At 40.8% G+C, this 22,587-nt stretch overlaps 1 protein-coding gene and 1 long non-coding RNA gene across 4 annotated transcripts in view; both read left to right on the forward strand.

The window, feature by feature from the left end:
- The first annotated feature begins 3,047 nt into the window (after window positions 1-3,047).
- Window positions 3,048-10,320, forward strand: LOC115299940. Of its 3 annotated transcripts, none has more exons than XR_003912426.1 (3): window positions 3,048-3,372; window positions 8,406-8,486; window positions 9,954-10,320. It is a non-coding gene; the product is annotated as an uncharacterized LOC115299940 (long non-coding RNA). The 3 variants fall into 3 exon arrangements; XR_003912425.1 differs by lacking the exon at window positions 3,048-3,372 and adding an exon at window positions 4,974-5,153; XR_003912427.1 differs by lacking the exon at window positions 3,048-3,372 and adding an exon at window positions 4,974-5,076.
- Window positions 10,321-12,576: 2,256 nt separating this feature from the next.
- EYA3 (EYA transcriptional coactivator and phosphatase 3) overlaps window positions 12,577-22,587 on the forward strand; it is a 77,901-nt gene continuing 67,890 nt past the window's right edge. The window contains exon 1 of the mRNA XM_029945864.1: window positions 12,577-12,697. The gene's annotated coding sequence lies outside the window, so the exon portion shown is untranslated. The remainder of the gene's footprint in view (window positions 12,698-22,587) is intronic.

Raw genomic sequence — 22,587 nt, forward strand, 5'->3', positions numbered from 1 at the left:
AGCTGCAAGAGGGAGACATGGAATCCGACACGGGCTCTAAGCTCTGAGCTGTCAGCCACAGAGCCCAGTGCTGTGACCTGAGCTGAAGTCCGACACTCAACCAACTGAGCCATCCAGATACCCCTAGATCTGCCTGAAATTCTACACTAACTTCTAAGTAAAAATTCATTAGCCTTCTTATCCTTCTAAACAAAGTAAGATGGATGGTCCCGTATTTGGTATTCTCCAAGGCACTTGGATGAATGTCTTCTTACTTCTCAAGTTTCCTTATAAAGATCTGGACTTTAGGGCTCATTACAATTTTTTTTTCCGGTATCTCTAAACTCATGAAAGCTTCATAGTCTAGCTTCTCTATTTCTGTTCTTTTGATTTTTAATCATTATATAGGCAGGTGTCTGTATAATTCCAAGCACTTTACGTATTTTAACTCTCATACAACTCTATGAGACAAGGGCTCCCCCCCTTCCTCTGCCTCCTCCTCCTCCTTCAAGAGATGCTTTTTAAAAATCTCCATTTTGGACATGAGAAATATGAAGTACCGAGAGGTTGTTTGACACAACTGTCAGTGAGAGCGCCAGCAAATTCTGGGAAAAGAGACACAGCAATCTCTCCCCAGAGCCCTTGTTTTTAATGTCTATACATTCTCACCGTAGGAAAAAAGAAACAGATCAAAAACAAACTCCAGAAAAGTTTCCTGATAAATATAACATGGAAATGAATAATTTCTTTCAACCTTATCCACAAGAATTATTCATTGTTGTTTATTTATTTTTTTTAAGTTTTATTTATTTAAGTAATCCCTACACCCAACATGGGCCTCAAACTCACGACTCTGAGGTCAGGAGTCAGATGCTTTTCTGAGTGAGCCCACCAGGTGCCCCCGTGTTTTCATTTTATTTTATTTTAATGTTTTATTTATTTTTGATACAGAGAGAGACAGAGCATGAGAGGGGAGGGGCAGAGAGAGAGGGAGACACAGAATCTGAAGCAGGCTCCAGGCTCTGAGCTGGCTATCAGCACAGAGCCTGATGCGGGGCTCGAACCCACGAATGTGAGACCTGACCTGAGCTGAAGTCGGAGGCTTAACCAGCTGAGCCACCCAGGCGCCCCTCATTTTAAATCTACAGAGTACACATACACAGATAACAGCATTCTTGGGGGGAAGATATAGCCATAATTAAAAGCAAATATTCATCTATTATCTGGTTGGCAGGACATTTCCAAGAGCTTCAGTAGACAAGAATGAGGAAGAGTTAGGGATGGCTGGAATTGGACGGTGAAAAGGGGTGGCGATGGGTCAACTTAGTTGTGGGCAGGTAGCCAGGATCCCCATAGCAAGGGGTCACCTGAACAAGAGGGGAACCAAGAGCAGGAACAGGAGGCCAGGGTGGGTCAAACTAACGTTAAATAGGGTGAAAGCAGGGGCAGAGACCAGGTATCCCAGATGAATCCAGACAGAAAGGATGACTCAGTACTGGTAGGGGAAGGAGTTGGTCTGTGGGTATCTTGCTGCCCATAAAGACAGTTCAGAGTTACGTGGAGCTTTGAGGCTGTACCAAGACAGCTGCTGCTGGACATCTGTGCAAAAAGATACTATCTCAAGTGCACTAATCAAAATAGAAAGGCATCCGAGTAGAAGAGTGCTAGATGTGGCAAGGGTATGGCCATGAGTTGGAAGCAGGCATCCGGAAGTGGTTACAGTGGAGGCCACTGTAAGATGGTACAGTGATGGGCATTGCGATGACCTAAGTCAGCAGTTCTCAAACGTTTTGATCTTAGGATCCCTTAACCCTCCTGAAAAGTACTGAGAACTCCAAAGAGCTTTTGTTAAAATAGGTTCTAGCTATTAATTTTTGCTGTTTTACAAGTTAAAACAGAAATAAAAAAAAATATTTTTAAGTAGGCTCCATGTACAGGACAGAACCCGACATGGGGCTTGAACTTACGACCCTGAGATAATGACCTGAGCCAAGATCAAGAATCAGACACTTAACACATTGAGCCACCCAGGTGCCCCTGTGCTTTACTTAAAAACATTTTTTTAATGTTTATTTAAGTTTGAGCGATAGAGAGACAAATAGAGTGCAAGCAGGGAAGGCGCAGAGAGAAAGGGAGACATAGAATCTGAAGTAGACTCCAGGCTCAAAGCTGTCAGCACAGAGCCTGATGTCTGGCTTGAACTCGTGGACTGCAAGATCATGACCTGAGCTGAAGTCGGATGCTCAACTGACTGAGCCACCCAGATTCCCTCCTTGTGCTTTACTCTTAAAATTTCTGTTTTAGGGGCACCTAGGTGGCTCAGTCAGTTTAACGTCCAACACTTGATCTCGGCTCAGGTCATGCTCTCACAAGACCAGGAGACTGAGCCTTGTGTTGGACTCTGCGGTGACAGCACAGAGCCTGCTTGGATTCTCTCTCTGGCTCTTTCTCTGTCGCTTGCTCTCTCTCTCCCTCAAAGTAAATCAATATGTTTTTTAAAACTTAAAAAAAAAGTAAAGTGCATATTTGAACACATATTCCTTAGCCATCAGAGCAATGACAGCGTCACATAATCTCTGCAAAACTCCACCATACTTTTGGGAGAATAAGAGTGAAAAAGTGAAGCAGTGTCTGGGCGGCCCAGTTGGTTAAGCCTCCAACGCTTGATTTCTGGCTCAGGTGAGATCAGTGTGGAGCCTGCTTGGGATTCTCTCTTCCTCTGTCCCTCCTCGACTAGTAGTGTGCTGTCTGTCTCTCTCTCTCTCAAAAAAAAAAAAAAAAAAGAGTGAAAGGTGAAATACTGAGTTACTATTATTTTTAAGTAATAGTTTTTATTTTACTCACTCCCTGATACTGTCTTGTTGAGTTTAAGAACCATTTTAAGCCATTGGTCTAGATAACATGCAGCATCTTATATTTGGGTAGTACTGTGTGGTTTATAAAGCTCCTTGAATCAGGATAAATATTCTTTTTTTTCAAGGTTTTATTATTTTTATTTTTTAATAGTTTGTCAAATTGGTTTCTATATAAATATTCTTATTCCCGTTGTGCAGCTGGAAAGGACACTGCTCTGGAGCCAGGAGTGACCCAGCAGGGAAGGGACCCCGCCTCGGAAGAGCTCACGCTGAGATGACCCTCTGGGGCCCTTCCCCGCAGCGATTGTCCTTGCCAAGCTTCCAATGATTGCTGGGACTTCTGGAACAGTAGTGTAGCTGTCTACTATAATGTTTGGCATTCTGCTCTTGGCTTTCTCTCTGCCAGGGGTCTGGTCATGTTCACCTAGCATGGGAAAGCTGTAGAACTGTCTGGGACTCCAGACTGTCTGGAAGGAGTTAAAGGCAAGGCCATCAGATGCTCAGATTTCCATGTGAAGAAGTCTAATGTAATCATCAGGTAAATAGGGAAGAGTTTACCTAGAAGGCAGAGATAATGGGAACCAAGTATTTTCAACTTTAGTGTTACACCTTCTCAGGTTTCTGCACAGGAAATAAATCATTCTAGGTGTTCGAAGCAGAAGGAAGTTTTGTTTTTTAATTGTTTTAATGTTTATTTCATTTTGAGAGAGAGACACAGTCTGAGAGCAGGGGAGGGGCAGAGAGAGAGAGAGAGAGAGAGAGGGAGACACAGAATCCGAAGCAGGCCCCAGGCTCTGAGCTGTGAGCACAGAGCCCGTCGCGGGGCTCGAACTCATGAACTGTAATATCATAACCTGAGCCAAAGTCGGATGCTTAACTGAGCCACCCCAGCATCCCAGAGGGCAATTGTTTTAGGAAATTAGATGTTTACAAAATCATTGGAAAAATCTAAAGGAGAGAGACTCAGGAGGCCAACTCAGGGATTACTGGTTTCAAGATTATATCTCTATAACTAAGTAAGGGTCAGGAATCAGAAAACTAGGATTGGGGAACTGCCTTCCTGGTTGGGTTCCTACAACTACCTTTCTAATTCATAAAGCTGGAGTAGAAATGGAAAGAATGCTACCGAAAAAAAACCCCACATCTGCAGCGATGATCCTATTGACCAGTAGAAACAGCCGAAGTGCGGGAACATGGCCTCTCTCATTTCTCTTACAAATCTGACCCAAGTGCCTCTCATCGGCAATACCTAGTTTTCATCCGGAACCCTAGCTGTAAGGGATCCTGAAAAGTGCCCATCTTTATTCTTCCCACTTCTGCAGTGTAGGAAGGCTCATGAGAAAGAAGTAGGAATGAATGTTGAGCTGCACAAATGTACCACACAACGTTTCTGACCACAGATTGATGGGAAGGTGAACTCTATGAGGCCAGAAGTCTGGTCTGATTGGCTTTCTGCTGTGTCCTGAAAGCCTAGAATGTTACAAAGTACCTGCTAACTAGACTAAACAGGTGAATCCACATCACCACGAATGTTTTCCCGAGAGCTCTTCTGCTGAACATCAGGCAGGCAGGCTACAGTGGTGACAATGGGTCTGTTGCTCTGACAATGACCTGGTCTGTGTTGCCTCTGTTGAATCTGGCCAACCTCGCTGGCTGCTCTGACCATAGACCAGGATGGAAGTGTTGCTGTATCAGTTAAGGCTGACCTTATGAGAATGGCAGCTTCCAAGACCTGGCTCTATGGAGACCTCAAATACCTTGTAGAAAAGTTCAGCTTCCCTCTGGGAGAGACTATGCAAAGAGGCTCTCAGAATGCACAGCTAGGAGGCTAGCTGAAGCCAGCCTTTCAGCCAATTCATCAAGTGTCAGGCACATGAGGGGCGCCTGGGTGGCTCAGTCGGTTGAGCATCCGACTTCGGCTCAGGTCACGATCTCACAGTTCATGGGTTCGAGCCCCACGTCTGGCACTGTGCTGACAGCTCAGAACCTGAAGCCTGCTTCGGATTCTGTGTCTCCGTCTTTCTCTGTCCCTTCCTCACTCACACTCTCTCACTCTCTCAAAATAAATAAACGTTAAAAAAAATTGTTTTTAAAGTGTCAGGCACATGAGTAAGGCCGTGTTGGCTGGCAGACCAGCCTCGTTGCCTAGCTGCCAGGTAGAATACTACCAGCTGACTCTAGTTGATGTCATACAGAAGAGAGGAATCAGCCCCGCCCAAACTTCTGACTCAAAACTCCTGAGGTAGAATACAGCGGTTGCTTAAAACCGCTGATTTTGGGGGTAGTTTGTTACATACCGATAGATAATCAGAATACACTGTAAGTGTGATCTTAGTGAATACAAAACTGACTGTGGTAGGGATGCAGAAAATGTTCCATTTATATCACAGTAGATTTCCAGGGTTATAGTTTTAATCTTGTATGCATTTCTGTGAGGTGTTCCTAAAACATCTGAGTTTTGGGACTGCCTGGGTGGCTCAGTTGGTTAAGCCTCTGACTTTGGCTCAGGTCATGCATGATCTGACAGTTTCTGAGTTGAAGCCCCACACTGGGCTCTCTGCTGTCAGTACAGAGCCTGCTTTGGATCCTCTGACTCCCTCTCAATCTGCCCTATCCCACTCTTGTGCTCTCTCTCTCAAAAATAAATAAGCATTAGGGGCGCCTGGGTGGCTAGTCAGTTAAGCATCCGACTTTGGCTCAGGTCACGATCTCACAGTTTGTGAGTTTGAGCCCCATGTCGGGCTCTGCACTGACAGCTCAGAGTCTGGAGCTTGCTTCAGATTCTGTGTCTCTCTCTCTCCTCCTCCCCTGATCATGCTCTGTTTCTCTCCAAAAATAAATGAACATTTTAAAAAAATAATAAATAAACATTAGAAAAAAACCCTGAGTTTCGTACAAGAATCATCCTCTGTAAAGCAAGAGATCCTAAATGTTTCCAAATGATACAGATTTGTTAGGGAAAAAATACGCACACTAACAGTAACCATGTAGATTAAGATGCCTGTGGGTAAAGTGAAGATAATATACTCAGGAGCCTGGAAATGCTTTGCTCTGAAGCCAGTAATGTTACTGCTTATCTTAAAAGTGTGAGTTTATTCCACTTCTTACTGGTGGAAATTGGGACAAAACTGTGAAAAAGACACTAATAGTCTCCATGCAGGGCCAAGTAGGCATAAAGTGACCGACATTCTTACTCTATCTTGCTATTAATCTATCTTGCTATAGATTGCTTTTTAAAACATTTTTTAATGTTTTACTTTTATTTTTGAGAGAGAGACACACAGAGTGTGAGTGGGGGAAGGTCAGAGAGAGAGACACACACAGAATCAGAAGCAGGCTCCAGGCTCTGTGCTGACAGCTCAGAGCCTGACACAAGGCTCAAACCCACAAACTGTGAGATCATGACCTGAGCTGAAGTCGGCTGCTTAACCGACTGAGCCACCCAGGTGCCCAGTATAGATTGCTTTTTTTAAAAAAAAAAAAAGTTTTTATTTAAATCCCAGTTAGTTAACATGGAGTTGTAATATTAGTTTTAGGTGTACAATATAGTGATTCAACACTTCCATACATCACCTGGCACTTGTCGTAAGTGCACTCCTTAATCCCCATCACATTTTAACCCCGGCCCTTCCTTCTGGTAACCATCAGATTGTTTTCTATAGTTAAGAGTCTGTTTCTTGGTTTGCCTCTCTCCCTTTTTCCCCCACTTTGCACATTGGTTTTGTTTCTTAAATTTCACATCTGAATGAAACCACATGGTATTTTTCTTTCTCTGATTGACTTATTTCAGTTAGCATAATACTCTTTAGCTCCATCCATGTCATTGTAAGTGGCATGATTTTATCCTTTTTATGGCTGAGTAATATTCCAGTGTGTGTGTGTGTGTGTGTGTGTGTGTGTGTGTGTGTACACATTCTCTTTATCCATTCAATAGTCGATGGACACATGGACCGTTTTCATAATTTGATTATTGTAGATAATGCTGCTACAAACACTGGGGTGCATGTATCCCTTTGAATTAGTATACTTGTATTCTTTGGATAAACACCTCATAGTGCAGTTGCTGGATCGTAGGGTAGTTCTATTTTATTTTATTTTGGGGGGGTAGTTCTATTTAAAAAAATTAATTATTGTGATAAAAATACATATCAAAAATGGGATTGCTAGATCATATAGTAATTTTATATTTATCCCACCAACTATACATTGCTTTTAGAAGTTCAGCTGTCATTGGATAATAAGATATTGCCTAAGTACAGTAGAGAAGTGAACAGAAACAAAATCCAGACCCACTCTGCTTCAGATATATTAGGAGAATTTAAATTGATAGCTGTTAACAAAATGCTGGTCATACATTCATTATGTCTTTTTTATTTTTTATTTTTAAAATATTCATCTATTTACTTTGAGAGAGAGAGCACGTGAGCAAGAGCGGGAGAGGGGCAGAGAGAGACGGAGAGAGAATCCCAAGCAGGCTCCACACTCCACATGCAGCCTGACATGGGGTTCAGTCTCATGACCATGAGATCATGACTTGAGCTGAGAACTGAGTCAGATTCTTAACTGTTTGAGCCATCCAGGCACCCTTTGATTTATGTTTTGGGTTTGTTTAGAAAGACCTGCCTATAGGAGCACCTGGCTGGCTCAATTGGGAAAGCACATAACTCTTGATCTCAGGTCGTAAGTTCGGGCCCTACATTGAGTGTAGAGGTTACTTAAAAAATAATAATCATAAACTTTTAAAAAATCCGGCTGTAATATTTTAGACTATTTAAAAAATTTTTAATGTTCATTTATTTTTGAGAGACAGAGAGACAGAGTGTGAGCAGGGGAGTGGCAGAGAGAAAGGGAGACACAGAATTGGAAGCAGGCTCCAGGCTCTGAGCTGTCAGCACAGAGCCCAACGCAGGGCTCAAACTTACAGATCATGAGATCATAACCTGAGCCGAATCCAAAAGCTCAACCAACTGAGCCACCCAGGCACCCCATTTTAGATAGTTTTAATAGCCTTTCTTTTGTATTAAATTTTGAATAATGTAATATTTGAAATATTTGAAATCTACAGAAAATAAATTAACAAATATTTAAGTACTTAAACTCAACTCAAACAAAACCATATTTTTTGACATATTTCTTTAGATCTTCCCCCAAGGGTAGTACATAGGTCAAGAAAAAAACCAAGCATTTCCACTTTTACTGACTATGATAGCAAGCAAAGACGCACGAAATCAGGAAAAGAAACTAGTAAATAAAATGAATTCATACATGGCTACCTGTTTCTCTTCCTGTTGTTTGAGAGAAATCATGGGCTCTGAAGTCGCACAGATCTGGGTTCATGTCTTGGGTTTGCTTCTGGTCAGTTGCATGGCCTTGAGCAAGTTCCTTAACCTATCTTTCCCTCAGTTTTTTTTATCCTAAAACTTCCTAAGTTTGTTGGGAGGATTGAAAGAGAAATATGAGCACTTATATATTTACCATGTACAATAAGCGACACAGAGCAATCTTCAATAAATATTAGTAATTACTTATTTTATGTATTGAGCACCTACTTTATGCCAATTACTCTTCTAGTACTGAGGAGTCAGCAGAGAGCAAGAGAGAGAAAGACCTCCATGGAGCTCACTTTCTAGTGATGGACAAGAAACAAACAAGGTAATTTCAGATAGTAAGAGGGACCATGAGGAAACAGTATGGGAAGGGGTTACAGGAGCTACTTTATTTATTTATTTTTATTTATTTTTATGTTTTTTATTTATTTTTGAGAGACAGAGAGAGACAGTGTGAGCAGGGGAGGGTCAGAGAGAGAGGGAGACACAGAATCTGAAGCAGGCTCCAGGCTCTAAGCTGTCAGCACAGAGCCTGGCATGGGGCTCTAACCCACGAACCGTGAAATCATGACCTGAGCCGAAGCCGGCACTTAACCGACTGAACCACCCAGGCACCCCTATTTATTTATTTTTAAATATTTTTATTTTTTAACATTTATTTGTTTTTGAGAGACAGAACAGGAGCAGAGGAAGAACAGAGAGACACACACACAGAATCCGAAGCAGGCTCCAGGCTCTGAGTTGTCAGCACAGAGCCTGACGCAGGGCTCAAACCCAGAACCACGAGATCATGACTTGAGCTGAAGTTGGCTGCTTAACCAACTGAGCCACCCAGTTGGTTACTTTAGGCAGCACTCAGGAGGCCATGGGAGGCCTGTGGGCAGTCTTCAAATGTGAAATTCAACTGAGAGTAGCAGAGGGGCGCCTGGGTGGCTCAGTCGGTTGAGTGTCTGACTTCCGCTCAGGTCATGATCTCATGGCTCGTGAATTCAAGTCCCATATCAGGCTCTGTACTGACAAGGTGGAGCCTGGAGCCTGCTTTGGATTCTGTGCCTCCGCCTCTCTCTCTCTCTCTCTCTCTCTGTCTTTCTCTCTCTCTGCCCTTCCCCTGCTCATGCTCTGCTGGGAGCCATCACTGAAGTAAGGCAGGTTGGCAAGGCCTCCCACCGTCAGATGCAGTGTCTACACCCACTCAACCCCCCCTCGATTTCTGCTTGAGCACCGACCCCCAAGGCGCCTGACTGACTGATATCAGGAGTGACTTGCCTTCTTATGCTAAAAATATGTGAATTGTACCTTATGAAAAAAACTTGTTATAGGAGTTTCTTCTTTTGTGATTATAGGAGCAAATGTTTCATTTCTAGAGAAACCTGGTTTTCTTCCCCTCAAGAAAACAGGCTATTGACCCTGCTCACAAAAGAACTAATTCTTGCTTTTGCTATGCTAAAAACATTGCCTTGTATTTAAATGCTAAAGATACCTTCCCCAGGTGATAAGCATATAGTCACCTACTTCAATCACTATTGACAAAGATTATGCATGAGTCTTCTGCCAATCTATGTTTTGGGAAATTTTTAAATAGGAAAGAATTTGTCATCAGAAATCATTGTCTAAGGCCACTGCCACTTCTGTTTTGTACCCTATGCATTTTTTCCCAATTAATAAGGCTGACTCTCTGGTCAGTGCAGAGATGCCTGACTGAAGTGCAGAGATACCAGCCAGCAGTGCAGAGATGCCTGCCTACTGATCAGAAAGAACCTCATGGCTCTCTCATTCCCTTCCCCTTTCACAGATTCCCACCTCTTTCGTGTTGACACCATCCATCCTTCAAGGGAACCCTGGACCTGCTGGAGCTGGACTCCGGAAATGCTCTTTCTCAAAAATAAATAAACTTTAAAAAAAAACCCATGAGAGTAGCAGAAGGAAGCAATCATTGGAAAGTTTGGGGAAGAGTGTTCAAGAAAAGAGGAACACTATGTGCGTAGGCTCTGAGCTAAGAAAGCTTAGTTTGTACAGGAAGAAAGATGGACAGGGAGGCTGGAACTGTACGTGATGGGGAAGGGAGGCTGAGCATAACATCTGAGAGGGAGAACAGGTCAGGAAGAGCCTTGTGGATCATAGCATAGAGCTTAGATTTGATTCTTTTTTTTTAAATTTATGTATTTTGAGAAAGACAGAAAGCACGAGTCAGGGAGGGGCAGAGAGAGAGAGAGAGAAGAGAGAGAGAGAGAGAAAATCCTAAGCAGACTCTGCATGATCAGCATGGAGCCCAATGTGGGGATGCGGGGCTTGTACTCATGAACCATGAGATTATGACCCGTGCCTAAGTCAGACGCTCAACCGAATGAGCCAGCCAGGCACACCTAGATTTTATTCTTAACGAATTGTGAAGACATTGAAGGGTTTTTCTTGTTAGTAGATACAGCAGTCTTTGCTCCAGGGAGGAATTTGTGCACTTTCCTGGGGCTCTGTTCTAGAATGCTACACACTTTCGGAGTAACTTTTCTGGGGATGCCACATTGGTTACTCATGAGCTCCCCCTGGTGGAATTGGTGGCTCAACGAGCATGGTTTCAGATGAGCAAACGCAAGTAAACCAGCAATTTGTCCCTTCAGTCAGTAAACATACATTGGGCACCTACAATGTGCCACGCTCTGGTGCTGAAGTACATTGGTGAACAAAACACAGACATCTTCTGGAGCTTACATTTTGGTGTGTATATGTAGGAGAAAGACATTTAACCAAATTCATCAGCAAATTGTTAGAGGGGATAATGTTATTCCAGAAAAAATAAGTGGGAAACTGGGCTAAGATGTTTAGGGAAGGTGATGGTGCTTTAGTTTTAAATACAGTGGCAGGAGAATGCCTGGGTGGCTCAGTCAGGCATCGAACTCTTGGTTTCAGCTCAGGTCATGATCTGATGATTCATGAGTTCGAGCCCTGCATCAGGCTCCATGCTGACAGTGCAGAGCCTGCTTAGGATTCTTTCTCTCTCTCTCCCTCTCTCTGATCCTCTCTCTCAAAATAAAATAATAAAATAAAATAAAATAAAATAAAAACAATACAAATACAGTGGCAGGGAAGGTCTCATTGAGAGGGTAACATCTGAACAAAGACGTAAAGGAGGCAACTGGGTGAACGGTGCAGTTGTTTGGGGGAAGAGCATTCTAGGAAGAGATCAGCAAGTATGAAGCCCTGAGTTTAAGTGCAGGTTTGAGGAATACCAAAGAGACCAATGTGCCTTGACATGTGGGGATAATGGAGAGTAGAAGATGAGGTTAGTTGTGCTTGGGGGTGGGTGGGTAATATCGCATTTTGAGGGTCCTCTAGGGAAGTTTCAGATTTTTTGTTTTCACTTGGAAATAGGAATCCATTGGAGGGGGGACAGGATCTGCTTAAGACATTAACAGAAGCCTGTTGATGCTGTATTAATAGGTCATGAAAAAGTAAGGGTATAAAAAAAAACAGTCACACATGACTGTGGCTTGTACCAATAGAAGCAGTAAATGGTCAGATTCTGAACAAGTTTTAAAGGCAGATTTTGCAAAACTGATGAATTAGATGAAAGGTGTGAAAGTGAGGAGTCAAGGATCTCAATAAATATGACTAAATAAATTGTCATAGGAAGAGGCGATCAAAGAGTATACAGCCAAAAAAACGTAGAAAAGTATTTTATGGGTGTATCAGGCAGTTTAAAAAGTGTGTGATTTTTCTGGATTTTGTGTTATTTGTGAAGTTTTAAAACTTGTGACTTGTCATTTCTTTTCTCACTCCAAAGACTCATTTTTATACCTAATATTGTATTTGTAATTTTGGATTTTCTTAAACAGGCCCCTCAAATTAAGTAAATTTCAGGTCTCCACAATGCCTGATTTCAACCCTGCTCATATCTGGGTAGTAACTTAAAGTTAATGAAGCATCAGTAAATTTTGTTTCTAATAAAATTATCACATAAAATAACGTGCACGAAATAGAAGTTACTGTAAGACCAATACGCTATTAGGAATAAACTAACATTGGGTTCGCCTCCCGAACAGGATCTTCCAAAACTTCCCACCCATTTATTCTTCCTCCCGCACTTTTTCTAAAACTACCAGATACAACCAGCATTTCTTCTCACGATCGCTTTAGGCGGGGCAGGCATTACACGCATCCTAAAAGACTTTCTAGAGAAATGAAAGCGTTGTTTTGTTTTTGTTTTTCGTCGCTGCTTGTGGCTCAGAAACTCTCGCTCCTGGGCGCAGCGAGAATCACTCCTCAGCACTAAGCCCCCGCGAGGCGAGCAGTGGGGCGTAACCAGGGGCGTGGCTCCCGGAAGGTGCTTCCCTCCTCCGTCCCCGTGAGGCCTGACGCATGCGCCCAGAGGCTTCTGGTGGAAAGAGGTGTGGATTGTGAGGTGACCCTGGCGGCTGACTTCCGGTTCCTAGGGATGCGCATCCGGGTCACGCTAACGCCGCGGTTTCCTCCATCCGCTGGGTTCTGCTGTGGGTCTGGTCTGGTACCCATGTCCTGCTCTGGGGCCTCTGCAACCTTAGGGTGAGTCTCCGCCGCGACAGGGTCTGAGTGCGGCGGGTAAGAGTACAGCCCGTACAGGGACGGGTCAAGAGTTCTGTCCCGGTCCCTGTGGGTGGGGGTTCTCTTTGCCTGTCCCTTGTCCCTGCAGTGTTTCCCTCACTTTAGCCCGTTCCCTCGCCGGCCTCGTCTCTTTCACCTCCCCTTAGCCTTGCTCGCCTCCGCGCACCCCTGCAACCCCGTTACAAGCCCCGGTTTGTTGCCTTTCGCCTCAGCGCTCCACCCGTAACTGCCTCTCGCTTTTCCCCTGCTCTCACGCTAGCACCTCGCAGGGATCTCGCTGTTCTTTCCCGCAGCTGGACGGCCCACCTCCTCATTGTGCTTCCCCTCCTCCACTGCGAGACTGAGCTCGTCTCTCTAGGATCCTAGGTCCGGTCCCCCAACTGCCGTCATCTTCGATCCCTGTCCCCTCCCGGGACTAGGGGGTGACATTTGTGCTTCGCCTGGGCTTCTCCCGCCTTTTCTTAGCTTACAGAAGGGTTTAGCCAAAGCCCCAGCTCGGCCGACTTATTGGACTTGGGGGGGGAAGTTTTGCCTTGAGGCCTTGTGCTAGACTCTGGTAGCTTCCGTAGTTAAGGAGCAACAAAGGCGTTCCCTTTTTCTGTGCTAGAGCACAGTTTGGGGGGGCTCGCTCTCTGGAGCAGGCTAACAGGTGGCAGGCACACGGGACAGCTAGCGATTGGGCTTGTGTGGTCCTGTTGGTTGACAGGCCGTGAGGACATCCTGTCATTTTTGTGGGGTTTTTTTTTGTTCCAGAAACACACAGATGTGCACAGCTGAGCCAAAAATGCGGACGATCAGCTCTGTGTTCTGTACAGGCTTTACTTACAGGACAGTTACTATGGCATTAGACAGGAGATTTGTATCCCCAGATTTAGAAGCTTGTGGCCAGAAATTTTAAGGTTACTGTAACGTTTTCTGCTAAGAAAAGCACTAGAATAGTTTTAAGGTACATTAATTGCACTTCGTGTGAGTATATGTCTTTATCTTTAACCTCCTATAGATTTTTTTTTCATTTTTACCCTGCTGACAAGCTTTCTATTTTTCTGCCTGTTTCTTCTTCTTCTTCTTCTTTTTTTTTAAATGTTTTTTATTTGTTTTTGAGAGACAGAGAGGGCGCAGAGGAGGGTCAGAGAGAGAGAGAGGGAGGTACAGAATCCGAATCAGGCTCCAGGCTCTGAGCTGTCAACACAGAGCCCTGCTTGGGTCTCGAACTCACCGACTGCGAGATCATGAACTGAGTTGAAGTCGGACACTTAACCAGCTGAGCCACCCAGGCGCCCCTCCACCTTAGTCTTAAAAACCATCTTTTTCTCATTTGAGACTTAGGTTTCCCTTAAATTTTTAAAATTTCTCTGATGGCTTTTAGTCACCTCTAAGATGAAGAGATTGGATTTAATAATGGTTAGTGTGATTTTGTGATCTGAGATATATTTTGAGACACAGAGTTGTATACTTTTTTTGTTTTTCCGATGTTTGTGTTGTATGTCTGGCATTTGATTGCAAATATTTTTATGTGATCTGCTTTTGAAATATAAATTGTGCTCTGAAATTTAGCACTTAAGTGTCTGCTTCACTTTTGACTGATGAGTTAGAAAAAAGTTTCTCTCATTATGTGATACATATACATACATAAGCATAGCATAGACCTTGCTCATTCCAGAATGGGGCTGCTCCCTTCAGCTATTTTTAGCAAAGGACTTTGGAGCTTGGCCATATTAGTCGAGAAGCCACAGAGAAGGACCCTCTGGTTGGCTTTCAGGCCTTATCTAACTGCCGAGAGACCCCTTTTGAAAGCTCTTTATCCACGCCTCCACCCCAGCACCTACATTGGAAACTCTAGCTTCTCTTGGGCCTGGACTCCTCATTTTGCATCCTTAAAAACTAACCCCAGTGAGTATGAGCTGACTCTCTCTGCTTCCTTACCTCTAGGCTCGTGGACTTTTTTTTTGCCACGGGAACTCCATAGATAGATTTATATTTGGATTGATGCAAGTTGAGAAATTTCAGACATTTCTGAAGTCTAAACCTAGATGGATTTCTCCAGTTTACAGCTGGAGGGTTCTGTAGAGCTCACACTTAATCCCTTCATTTTACAAGTAAGGAAATCAAGACTTAAAGAATTGGTGATTTTCCCAAGGTCAATTTTTACAAATAAAGAAGTCTTGTGCATGCACTCAGAGAAGTGGGTTTTAGTTCCCTCAGAGGTGTAGGCCAGAGAGCACAATGTAATATTTCTTTCCTTCTTTCTTTTTTTTAAGTTTATTTATTTGTTTTTGAGAAAGAGAGAGTACAGCGGAGGGGCAGAGAGAGAAGGAGGGAGAGAATCTCAGGTAGGCACTGTACTGTCAGCAGAGTGGGGCTCGAACTCACAAACCGTTGAGATTATGACCTGATCCGAAGTCAAGAGTTGGAAGCTTAACCTACCGAGCCACCTAGGCACCCCTGGTGGTTCATTTCAATACATTTATGTCATAGGAATGAATTCTAGGTGAAGGAATTTGTGACAGATTTTTTAATTCAACACTGAGGTCATTTTGCCTTAAAAAAATGGCCCTAGAAAGCACTGTGTTGTGCAGAAGTAAAAGTTGAAAAGTCGTAGGGAGTCTCTTTCTATTCTCCTAAAATCATTTTAGCCCATTATGATATAAATGCTATATAAAAGCTCCTACCTGAACATCTTATGATCTCATTGGAGCATTTGTGTTGATGGTCCTGGGTCTTCCTACCAAACACTAATAGACTTTCTAATTTCCGAAAAGCCTGCACGTCTTACCTACCTTCCAAACAACAACAAAAAATATCACTAGAGACAACTTAGTGTACATGTTTGTAAAGCTCAGGAGAGAAATCGTTGTCAGTTTTCTATAGAAATTTCTCCTTTAGTTTGGCAGTCTTATTTTGTAACCCTGAGGACTCCATTTAAAATAATTTTCTCATATTAGTTTATGCCTACCAGCTTTTCTGTTTTTATTTGGTTTTATTTTTTGTCATTTTACTTGTTACTGTATTTTGTTTTACATATTTTAATTTTTATTCTTGAACCGTAGGATATGTTCTAAGGAAAATGCAGCTTTAAAAATATAACAAAGTAGGAGCACCTGGGTGGCTCAGTCAATTAAGCATCTGACTTCGGTTCAGGTCATGATCTCATGGTTCATGGGTTCGGGCCCCACGTTGAGCTCCGTGCTGACAGCTAGCTCAGAGCCTGGAGCCTTTCTTTAGGTCCCGTGACTCCTCCTCTCTCTGACCTTCCTCTGCTCACGCTTGCGCTCTCACTCTCTCTCAAAAATAAATAAAAACATTAAAAAATATATAACCTACACCATCCATGTCCTTGCCATTTGTTACCATTTGTCCCTTGTGGTATGATGGGACCTAAGTCATTTCTTAACTTCATTCTTTTTGTTTTGCTTTCAGATAAAAGGCTGATAGAACTTTTTTGTAGATGGCTAAAAGATTTTTGTGTTCTACATATAACAAGATATATTAACTTATGTGTATTTTAAATGGAGGAAGACTAGTTCAAAATAGTTAACGTAGTATAGTTCAACATAGAAATAGTTCAGAGTGGGGTGCCTGAGTGGTTTAGTCGGTTAAGTGTTGGACTCTTGATTTTGGCTCAGGTCATGATCTCACAGTTTGTGAGGTTGAGCCCTGCTTTCGGCTTCATGCTGACAGCACAGAGCCTGCTTCAGATTCTCTTCTCTCTCTCTCTCTCTCTCTCTCTCTCTCTCTCTCTCTCTCTCTCTCCCCCTTCCCATGCTCTGGTGTGCATACTCTCTTTCTCTGTCTTTCAAAATAAATAAACACTAAAAAAAGGATCAAAATTATGTAAGAATACTTAATTTTTTTAAATTTTTATTATTTTCGAGGGAGAGCCAGACAGAGCACAAGCAAGGGAAGGAGGGCAGAGAGAGAGAAAGCGAGACACAGAATCCGAAACAGGCTCCAGGTTCTGTGCTGTCACCACAGAGCCTGATGCAAGGCTCACACTCACAAACTGTGAGATCATGACCTGAGCTGAAGTCAGAAGTTTAACTGACTGAGCCACCCAGGTGCCCCAAAATGTATTTAAGAATATTAGGAAAAAGTTTATTCTTCCCATATATTCATTTATATCAGGGTGTTAATTATTATATTTGTAATCAAGTTGAAAATAGGTGGACGTTCTCTCTGCTGATTAACCTAAAAATACAGGTACATGTTCTTATACAGAATATATGGCTTAAGCTATAAACTGCCTTATTAATACGTTTTATTGGCAGAGAATGTAGATAATGGAGCAGCAACCACATCATCATCTCAATATTTTTATTTGGCCCCACCAACTTGAGTCCCAAGTTATCTAATTATTAAATGTAAAAATAATATGAGTATTTTCTTTGTTATTTTTAGTATATTTAAGAACATATTTGAAATGTGGGCTTCATAAAATTTTATGTTTTAAGAAAACCTTATTGTTTTCTCCTTTTAAATATGTGATTGTATTTTACTGTTTGTTTGTTTGTTTTTTTTTAAGTAATCTCTGTGCCCAATTTAGGGCTTGAACTCATCACCCTGAGATTATCAAGAGTAATATACTTCACTGATTGAGCCAGCCAGGTGCCCCACAGTAGTATTTTATTTTATTTTGTTTTGTTTTGTTTTGTTTATTTATTTATTTATTTATTTAAATGTTTTTATTTATTTTTGAGAGAAAGAGAGAGAGAGAGCATGAGGAGGGGAGGTCAGAGAGAGAGGGAGACACAGAATCTGAAGACAGGCTGCAGGCTCTGAGCTGTCAGCACAAAGCCCGACGTGCGACTTGTACCCACGAACCGTGAGATCATGACCTGAGCCAAAGTCGGATGCCCAACTGACTGAGCCACCCAGGCGCCCCTAGTATTTTAAATCAAAAAAGGAAGTGTATAAGTAGTACTAACCTTTCAACATGCATTGAAATCGTAAAACTCATGATTTAAAACCTTTAACAAAATAGGAATAGAGGGAACAGACCTCAATATAATAAAGACCATATGTGACAAACCCATCACAAACATAGTCAACAGCTTTTTTCTCTAAAATCAGGAACAAGACAAGGATGTCCCCTCTCACCGTTTTTATTCATAGTATTGGAAGTCCTAGCCACAGCAATTAGGCAAAAAAAGGAAAAGAAAATGTATCCAAGTTAGTAAGGGAATAAGTTAAACTGTTACTCTTTGCAAGTGACCTAATTCTACCTGTAGAAGACCTAAAGTCTCCACAAAAAACTGTTAGCATTAATCAATTCAGTAAATTTGCAAGATAAAATATCAATATACAAAAATCTGTTGCATTTCTACACACTAATAATGAACTATCAAAAAGAGAAACTGAGAAAATAGTCCCATTCGCGAGGGCATGAATAAGAATAAAATGTGTTGGAGTAAATTTAACCAAGGAGGTGAAATGCCTGTACACAGAAAACTAGAAGACATTGATTAAAAAACACTGAAGCTGTCACAAGTAAATGGAAAGATAGTCCATGCTCATATATTGGAAGAACTAGTATTATGATAATGTCTGTACTACCCAGAGTAACCTACAGATTCTAATGGCATTTTTTGCAGAACTGGAACAAATGATTCTAACATTTGGGTGGAAAAAGTGAAAAAATAAAAATAAAAAAATAAATTAATTAAAAAAAAATAGTGCTGACTTATTGTAAGTTAACACATCTCCACCAAGGTAGTCAGTGCTTAATATCTTAAAGATCTTACTACAGATTGTGTTGGATCCACTTTAACTTATTAGCTTGGTTTAACTTATTAGGTTGGTTAATATTTGTAGTAGGTAGATTTGCTTTTATTCACTCTAGAAAATAGGGTGAATACATTTCTTTCAGCAAGTTTCTTTTGGGTACCTACTATGTACAGTTTTAATAATACATAGATAGGCTGTTCATGTGAAATAGGTAACATATATAAGGCTGACATTTACACTTAAATCTTGATTTTGGTTTTCTTTGAACATATTTGAGTTAAACTATAAGATTTAACATAACCTACATCACTAGGATTTAGGGGGTTGACAGAAGTTTTTAATCACAAAGTCACAGGACTTTTTTCTTTTGTAACTGAGCTTAAAAAAAAGGGGGGGGCTGCTTTTTGGTGGGGGCAAGTGAAGGCTCGCTCACAGGAGCCCTTTCTCTCAGAAGGGACAAGGACCCTTTCCTTATTTCTTTCAGTTGAGAAATGTATGAAGGAACAGATGCAGTCACTGAAATGCTACTGGATTTGAAAACTTGGCTTTTTCTTTCTTCTTTAAAAAAACAACAACCCTACTTGCCCCTCTTTGGGAAGTTGTGTGCCAAAGAACCAGTGTCATACCCCCTCCTTCTGCTGAGCTGATGTCGCGTTGTTGCACATCCCAGCTACTCTGTGGGTTTTGTGAAGCTGTGTGTGAAGTCTCTACCTCATATGCAGGCAAGACTGCGCCCTCCTATAGACTGTGGAGTAAGCTGTGGTGTAGTTTTTTGGGCACATAATAAACACGTTGCAGCAGAAAAAAAAAATTAAAATAAGCTTAATCCTAAGTGTCACTTCTTACCAGTGACAATGGTATATGATTTTTTTTAGGTTAGATTTTATGATTTTCTGTTGTTTTCAAAACAGTGATTTCTCATCATTATTTGAGTTTAAGGTTCTTATGCTAATTTGCATCACAGTGTAATGAATATAAAACCATGTTCTTTTTCTTAGAGGTACAATTAAATAATTTCATTTGGGAAACTTTCACAACTGAAGTGTAAACAATCTGTATTGGTAAAACAGTGAAGATAAAAGCAGCTTTATATCATTCTTACTGTGTGCCAGGGACTATTCTGAGGGGTTTACATTTATGAACTCTTTAAGCTTTACAGCACTGTGAAGTGAGGACTGTTCTTATCTCCATTTTACTAAAGAGGAAGCCAAGGCACGGAATAACTTGCCCAAAGTAACACAGCTAGTTAGCCAGGGAGCTAGATTTGAACTTAGTCTTTCTGGCTTTACAGTTCTTGACCTTTTCGTGCAGAGTTCTACTACTTTACTGATTTCTTCCTTTGTAGGTTATGGTTAAAAATCCACTTTGCCTGAAACATAACAAAGTACCACTTTTGGCTGGGAACCTTAGAGAGGCGTTTTACATGGGCTTTTTATCAATACTGCCTTAAGGCAAATTGTAAACCCTTTCCTACCTATGTTTCTTAGATGGCAAAAATTATGTATTGAAAAAGGAAAGCAAGCAGGACCTTATCTTTCCCTCTTTAAACAATTATCTTGTGGAAATTGGCTACTTTTGAGTTATTTGGAAAAAAGGCAGCATATTTAATAAAGTGCATTCTATATTATTAAAATGTCTTATCTTTTTTTTTAAATGTTTATTTAGTTTTGAGAGAGAAAGAGACAGAGCATGAATGGGGGAGGGGCAGAGAGAGGAGGCACAGAGTCGGAAGCAGGCTCCGGCTCGAGCTGTCAGCGGGGCTCAAGCTCACAAGCCACGAGCTCATGACCTGAGCCGAAGTCCGACGCTTAACCGACTGAGTCCCTAAAATGTCCTACCTCTTGGTCTTAGTATTATATGTCCTTTCTTTGATCTGCAAGGCATTAAACAAATTTATATAATAGTCTTAAACTCTGAAATCTTAATGTCCCCAAGTATGAATGTAACAACTCTGAAATATGAAACAGAAAATTAAAACTGAAATTTCTGATTTACCTGTAGTAAATTTGGAAAATTTGGAAAGTTGTGCAAAATTAAGTACTTCCATTTCTTTAGGACTATTATGTTTAGAATAATATATTTAAATTAGTGTTTTTAGTTTTACTTAGAAAAGAGGAGAACTTTCACAAACCAATTCCTTTATAAATTAAAAAATGCAAACAGTCATTTAGAATATTACTAATTGTATTAGTATTCTTTTTTGCTTTTATTATTCCCAAACAAAATTCTTGTTGCATCTCTAAGGGAAGGAGGAGATTTTATATCAGTTGAAGTATAGTTTAATTAATGTAAGAGTCTGAGACTGAGATATGAGAAGTTATTTTTCTGAGTTTTTAAAACAATTGAAAATCATAGAATCTGGTTAACTCGTTATTTCTGGTAAGTGGCACTTGGTTAGGGATACTGATTTCTTATATGTTAACCCCTTTTATTAATTCAGACATTAATTCAATCCGCCATTTTTCATAGTAGTTTTTGTCTTCATTATTTTTTTTCTTTTTGGTGGGAAAAATGTGTATCTGAGAAGCTTTGCTGTGATGATTTAGAATATTCCTTACTTTGGTTTAAACATTTAATTTTTGTTTCAAAAGGAATTCTTTTTTATATGTGGATTTGATCATTAGTTTCTCTCCTAAAATTTCAATAGTTTTTTTCCACCTGAAATTTAATAATGTAGCAATTACTGAATTTAGGAAAATTGTTTCTGCTATCAGCAGTGTTACTATGGGAATAAATTAGAATGATTAGCTCTTAGGTGGAATTGAACTTTATTCTTCAGTTTCCATAGTAGTTGAAAAAGATTTAGGTCAGATTCACCTGTTGTCCCTCCTTTATTCAAAATAAGAGGGAATTTTAATTTAGCACAATGTTAATTTTTTCCTATTAGATTGGTAATATTAATATGATAGTTTCACTCTATTGACCACATAATCCAAAATGTATATGTGATTTGTTTTTTTAGAAAATTTCAGAATTTAGAGAACATTTTAGGATAAAAAATTGTATATACATGTCTTATTAAAAAACATTCTCCAGGGGGCATCTGGGTGGCTCAGTTGATTAAATGTCTGACTTCGGCTCAGGTCATGATCTCGTGGTTCGTGGGAGCCGTGCGCCAGGCTCCTTGCTGACAGCTCAGAGCCGGGAGCCCGCCTCAGATTCTGTCTCCCTTTGTCTCTCTGCTCCTCCCTTGCTCACACTCTGTCTCTCAAAACATAAATAAACGTTAAATTTTTTTTTAAAAAACAACATTCTCCAGGAGTCAGTGTGTTATTACTTCACTGGATTTTTCAAATCTACTTTTCCTTTTTACCAAATCTTTCCTGTAGGTTCAGAAGCAGTGATTAGATAACACTGATGAATAAGTGTTCTTGAGAGTGGGAAAGAGAGTTTTTGCAAAGAGTATAAGCCATCTATAATATTGGTATGGCATTTAACAGCTAGATGAACTGAAAATCTTTGCTTTATCTCATTCCTATGTGTCTCCTGTTAGTATATATTTATTTAGAGTCAGTACCTCACATTCTGTGAAACTGTTGTTTATTTGGAGTAACTGTTAAACCATTGATTCTTATAGATGGTTTCCTCCTCCTGTTTTAATTCTTTTTCAGAGGGTTGCCTTTAAAAATAGAATTAAGAGTTGATTGAATATCTCATTCTTGGTTTTGGCTTTGGTAATGATCCCAGGGCTGTGGGATCCAGCCCTGATTTGGCTCTGCTCTGTGCTGAGCATGCAGCCTGTTTAGGATTTTTTTTTTCTCCCTTTGCTCCTTTCCCCATTCGTGCTCTCTTTCTGTCTCTCTAAAATAAATAAAATGAAAAAAAAATTTTTTTTAACTAATTAAGCAAACCACTAAAACTCTTAATGTTATTTCCTGTGTAGTTTCAAGCAGATATTTTCCTCCTTTTGAATGGTCAGTTTTTTATATTCTGATAAAGTGGCTTTCAAATTTTTTTGACCATGACCCAATATGAGATGCATTTTTCTTGGTTACCCAGTACTTACACAGGTGTATATACATTATCCAGTACTTATACATGTATATGTACATATTAATGTTTCAAATTAGAACAAGTTTTGTCAAACAATGTTGTCCTTACTACTAGTGATGCATTGTAATATTTTGTTC

Source organism: Suricata suricatta, chromosome 8 (genome assembly GCF_006229205.1).
Source record: "Suricata suricatta isolate VVHF042 chromosome 8, meerkat_22Aug2017_6uvM2_HiC, whole genome shotgun sequence".
NCBI lineage: Eukaryota > Metazoa > Chordata > Mammalia > Carnivora > Herpestidae > Suricata > Suricata suricatta.